We start from the raw sequence: 6,649 nt of genomic DNA on the forward strand, positions 1-6,649 counted from the left end.
TTCTCTCTTAATTAAAATTTTAAATCTCTCTCACGTTTCTTTTTCCCACACTTTTTTACTTTCATTTCAATTTTTTTCTCTGTTTATTTATTATCACTAAAAATACTAATAATCTATTTTCTAATTTTAATAAAATTACAGTAATAATTTATTTTATCTCATAGATCACTACCAACACAATATCTATTTTAATTTAATCAATCATAATCTTAATTTGAGAGACAAAATACTTATTTTTAAATATTAATTTTTTCTTTCTCCTTCTCACGGTTTTTCTTCTTCTTTTTGTATGATTATTTAATATAATTAAATTTACATAATTATAGTTCATTTTACATATGAGTAAATCATTTCAAATTTTACATATGTATATAAATATATTTCATATTGAAATAAATTTTTTTATCTCCTAGATCATTATCAGCACAATGTCTATTTTATTTTAATTAACAATTTTTCTTAATTTGAAAGACAAAATCTTTATTTCAAAATATCAAAATTTTCATTTTCTTTTCTTTCTTCTTCTCACGAATAATTTTTTTCTTCTTTTTGCATGATTATTTAGAAAAATTGAGTTTATATCATTATTTTTCATTTTACAATTAAGTAACTCATTTCAAATTTACATTTATAATAAATACATTTTATACTGTATCAAATAAACTTTATATTTTACGCGTCACTATCAGCAAAATACATATTTTATTTTATCAATAATTATCTTAATTTAAAAGATAAACTATTTATTTTCAAATATTAAATATTCATTTTTTTTCATCTCACGTGTCTTTTTTTTATTTATATTTTAATATAATTTAGTTTATATAATTATTGTTCATTTTAAAATTAATAACTAATTTCAAATTTAGATAAATATCTAAATACATTTTATATCGTATCAAATAAATTTACTTGTGTGGCAGCACAAATATCTAGCTAGTTATGACAATGAATAAAAGAAGCATAATTTAAATTTGATTTTGTCATTTAAGTAAAACTCAAATGATAAAACATAGAAAAAATATTTAATATGTTGGAGGGACAGGTCAAATGTGCATTTTTTATCATTTAATTGCATGGGATCCCAAGACGGTTGTAAATGCAACAAAGTTGATCAAACTAACGGTAACCTTTTAAGCGAATGATTGAGTATTAAAAGTCGTATGACAAGATATAAGTTAATCTCCCTCAGTATGCAACCTGACAATCCAAAGCCAAGAAAGGTGTTAAGGTTAGATATCAAGGACGGAAAACTATAACAACGTAGTTTGGTAAAAGGTTGGTTGTTGACACAACTAGAGTTAGAAGAGGAGAGGAACCAAGATCTTATGCTACTATCTTGAATCATAGACTGAACCCTATTCCACATTTGTTTTGAAACAAATCTCGAGAAATATAGTCTCAAGTTTAATAGAGCTTTTGTGGAAGTGGTTGAGAATCCATGAATGACTTATAATATGCAAGAAATTTTTAGTTTAGAAGGTTATTTTGCGGTTAAGGTAACTTCATTGGTAGCAAATCTTTGCTTGTTAGAAGAGAGATAAATATGTGTTATCTTGGAATTGCTAGAACCAGACCGTGATTCGCTTTTTCTATAGTTCAAGGAAGTTCGACGATGAAATCCAAAGGACGTTGATGCAGAAAGGTTAACTTGGCTAAGTATTTATGGCATTCCATGTCATGCTTGGAATTATAACTTCTTTGCTTTCATTACCAAAATAGTGGGAACTTATATCTGTGTCGATGATGGTACAACAAATCAAACCAAGATGGATGTGGCGAGGATCTTGGTTAGAATAAGATGTGTTACGATCCTTAATGAGATTAATAATATTAAGATTGTCGGGGTTTTGTTTAGTTTAAAGGTGGTGGAAGATGCTCATGGACCACTCAGAATTTTCATGTCGACGAAAGAGAAAAAGTCATAGGAAAATTATGAATCAGAACCAATGTCCTATGAGTGGGAAGGTGAGAGGGAAGAAGATTAATTTGAATTATTAGAGGAAGACGAGACTCTTATTCCCTTTTAGCTAGGGTGGTTGTAGCAGACAAAATCAGTGATGTGTCTCATAAAGAAGCCCATGTTGTTCTTCCCGATCTTGAGTTGGATAAAGGTGATTTGTTGTCTTTAGCGGAACAAGATAAGTCGAAAGTTGATTTGACTCTCCTTTTAATTCCTGGGCATAATCGGTCCAGGGTAGTTGCTAGTGTCAACGAGAAATCTAGACCTAGAAGAAAGAAAATGAAACACGTGTCAAGTATAATGGAGGGGGGACCATCGAAGTCCGGAGAAGTTGAGGTCGGCCAAAGGGATTTGGTTACCTTTGAACAGGTTACTTCAGGGGGTGATTTGAGCCTTAGCCCATCATCCAAATACCCCCTTGCAAGCCCAAATTTTTTTAGAGTCTTTGCAAAGAAACCGTTCTCCAACTTTTAGAGATGTTTTCAAGCCTTCGTACTTCTATGCGCCCAGACCTCTGAAAAAACCCAAATTTACAATCGGTGCATAAAAATTCACCTTCGCTTTCCAATTTTGAAGATAATCAACCAGTTAGATTCTCCGGTGGATCCGCCCTTTGTTATGAGTTAACCATGGACTCAGACGTGGTTCAAGGAAATACAAGATTCTGGGAGAAAGGATCGTTCGAAGTAGCGCAAAAAAATTTGAGCGAAAGCTATTTCTTTTAGGGTTAAAGGAACATAAGAGAATAATTATCATGTGGAAGTGATTAATTGTTTAGAGAATATATCTTAGGGCGTGCACACGCAGAAGGATGCTACAAATAAGATTAGTCGATGAATATTCTTTCTCTTAACATTCAAGGGAGTGAGAGCATAATTAAGAAAAGATCAATTGCAAGTTGATTTTAGATGGAAAGTTTGACATTTGTAGGCTCTAAGAGACTAAGATCTGAACAATTCATAAGGAGTCTATCTCAGAACTTTGGGGAGATTTGGAGGTGGATTGGACTGCAAAAGATTCCATAGGAAGACCAGGTGGCATCCTCATTATGTGGAAACCAAAAATGTCAATTATGGAGAAAGTTTATTGAATTGAAGAATAGGTGGCCAAAAGGATAGTGGTGTGTGGCAGCGGATTTTAATGTTATTAAGAAAGAGAGGAAGAGGAAGGGGATGGTGATGGGTAGCCAACTTAACAATGGAGAAGAAGACGAGTTTAATTTCATTATAGGGGAGATGCAACTCATTGATGTTCCAGTTATTGGAATAGGGTTTTCTTGGAATAAACCAAAAGGTGGAGCCATGACTAGGCTAGACTGGTTCTTTGTGTCAGAGAATCTTCTTTTAGAGTGGGAGGTGGAATCTCAGCATGTGGGTTATAGGGATATTTCTGATAACAAACCAATATAGATAAAATAAATACTACTAATTGAGGTCTTAAACCCTTCAAAAATTTCAATTGTTCGTTAGAGCATAAGGCTTTTCTACCTTTTGTGTGTAAAACTTGGGTTTATCTTTCAATAAAAGGAAGGGAAGATTTTATTTTAAAAGAAAAGTTGACGGGTTTGAAAGAGGGAAATAGAATAAGGAGGTCTTTGTAGTTCTTAATCTTAAGGTTGATAATGCAGTAAAAAAGTTGATGATTTAGAAAATATTGAAGCAAAAGGAAGTGTGAGGGATATTGAGATTTTTTCTAAATCTCATTTAGAGGTAGAATGGTGTGAGTTGTGAGTTCCCCAACGCGATAGAGTGACCGATGGAGGGAGATTCGACATATTGAAGTGAGTAGAGGGAGGCAAAGTTGCAAGCGAAACAAGGAAGTGGATGGAGGTTTGTTTGAGGGAGAATAGAGGTTTATCGACGCGGTTGAGAAGTTGTGAAGTAGTTGTTGGCGGAAGTTGATTGAGGTGTAAGGGAGCAAGGACCGACGATTGTTGTTGTTGGTGGCCCGTTGGAGATGGAAAAAAACAGAGATGGAAGGGACAATGAGTAACATACCAACTTTTAAATAGAGTATTTTATGTAATTATTGGTGTATTTGATTCGTCAAACTTGAATTTCGGTGTTTTTCGGTGTGTAGGAGTATTTTGGTAGTTTAATAATTACCAAGGTTATAAGATTTGAGAGCAGAAAAATAAAATATTATTATTGAGGTTATTACAGGTAATTAGACATATTTTATTATTTCGTAATAGGTTGAAAGAATAGAAAATAGAGAAACATTGAATTAAATGATTATTTGAATTAAATATTTATTTAATTTAAATAACAATTTATAAAAATTGAGAATTACGAGAGAAGTTGAGTTTTTAGAGAAGTTGTAAGGTTGAGTTAGAATAATAAGATATTGTGGATAAAAATTGTGAATTAGTAAAACCCGTTAGGTTATATAAATAAAACATTGGGATTTGGGATAACCACTTTATGTAAAAATTGAGGAGAACTGGAGTAGTGGCTACGAGAAAACCCTAAGGAGGGCTCTGGGAAGGAAAAGCAAAACTTCACCAAAAACGTTGCAATTTTAAGGTAGGGGGATTTTCTTCTTATGAGTGATTTAGGCATGCAAGATAGTGAAGGTTCCTTACCCTCCTATCAGCGTCTTGAGATTTATGTTATTTTCCCCAAGTTTTCCTTATTTTATACGATATGTGTAAATTGGCCAAATAAGATTTCGGCAAAATCTTATTTGTGCGATTGATTGAATTGTTTTTCTTGTATGATTGCTCGAAGACCCAAACAGGGGATTTGGGATAAATCCCCTATGGTCTCTAAAGTGTTGTTGTTGGTAGGTTTACAAACCTTTTTGTTGATGATGATGATTATTGTATGAATTTTTGTGTTATGCTGTTTGGTTTCTTCTATAGAGTTGGTATTTTTCCACGGAGATTCGAACGACCCTATTTGGAACGTTTGGTTTACCAATTTTGTGATGTTGTTGGACTGTAAAATATAAAAAAGCTATAGTTAAGGATCGAACCAATGACCATTTCAAGTATCCCATTGATTATTCTAAAACTAAGGGATATAATGGAGAGTTCTCATGACACCCTTCGTTACTTCGCCTCTGTAACCGATGTTAAATCAACTTTGCGTCCTAGGTTAAATGTATTTTTTTGTAGCAGGGGTTGAATGTGCGATGATTGATGTTATGGTTAAAAATTGTGTTTCATTTATTCCATGTGTAAAATGTTATAGTCATCTAATTATTAAGATTACTTAATAATTTATATAATTGTAATTTGACTATATGAGATGAATGAGTTGATGATAATTTTTCATAATGATGTATTAGTCATTATATTGTGACTATGATTGACTTTATGTGAATCCTTGACATGCTAGTTTATTAATTGAATTACTTATATGTGTATACATATACTAAGTGACGCCTGATGATATAGTTACATAATAATGATGAAAATGATGAATTTGATGTGGTAAAGCTGAGATGTTATGAGTGTTTGATTTGAATAATTATAATTGGTAAATATAATTACTTGAAAATATGTTGTGATTATAATTGAGATGTTATAATTATGATTATTTTTTTCTCGGTGGATTAAGATGAATTGATATACCTAGTTTTGACGCATATGTATGAAGTGATGTTTGAATGTATTAAATGTATAATGAGGAATACGATGTTGTGAAATTTATGTGTAAAAGTATTTGATGGTTCCCTATAGATAATGAAATAACGGTCGTTCTGATCCATGCTAAAGATGGTACTTATAAGGAAATAGTTACAATTTAAAAGAAGACGATAATCAACATAGATGTTATTTTTAATGACTAATTAATGTTGAAGCAGTCATTTTCAACAAATGTGTCAGCATTCGAAAGAGAAACTTCCAGCAAATAGGTGATTCAGTTATATGTTGATCCGCCACAAGTGAACAATATGAAGGTAATGCTTGAACCACAAGAGTAACCATGTTCTGATAGTGAAATTGACCACAGACTTGAAGTTTCATGTGAATTACATGATTATATTCTTGTATGTGACATAGAGCATTGTTCAACCAAACCACCAAAATATATGGGTATGAATATTTTGTAGCCTATGCACTTCATACTAGTTATAGAGACCCTTCCAACTTTTAAGTTATTTTAGATAACTAGTAGAAAGATTAGTGGATGGGTGTAAGGGTGGAGGAGAAGGAATCTTTGAATAAAAGTTAGACATCGATTGTAAGTGGGTTTTCAAGAGAAAACTAGTCGTAATAGAAAAAGAATGGGAAAAGTCCATGACTCCTCTTATAGAAAAAGGGTACTCACAATAGAAGGGGATTGACTATGATGAGATTTTCTTTGTGGATGTCATACATACTTTTATCAGGTCAGTGTTAACTTTGTTAACCAGCTGGGACATTCGTTTATAGCATATGGATGTGAAGACAACATTTCTTCATGGTAATCTAGTTGGGAGCATCCAGAGAGGTTCAATGACACTGGAAATCTTATACTTGTTTATAAACTAATGAAGTCTTTATATATTTTAAAGCAGTCTCCAAGGAAATGGTACAAGCGCATTGATTCATACATGCTTCAGATTGGCTATAGAAGGTGTCAATATGACTATTATTTTTATGTTAGGAGCATTTGTGATTGTACTTTTATTTTCTTATTATCATATGTTGAGGATATATATATTATTTTTAATCATTTACATGACGTAAATGTACTA

This window comes from Lathyrus oleraceus, chromosome 1, assembly GCF_024323335.1.
Source record: "Lathyrus oleraceus cultivar Zhongwan6 chromosome 1, CAAS_Psat_ZW6_1.0, whole genome shotgun sequence".
Taxonomy (NCBI): Eukaryota; Viridiplantae; Streptophyta; class Magnoliopsida; order Fabales; family Fabaceae; genus Lathyrus; species Lathyrus oleraceus.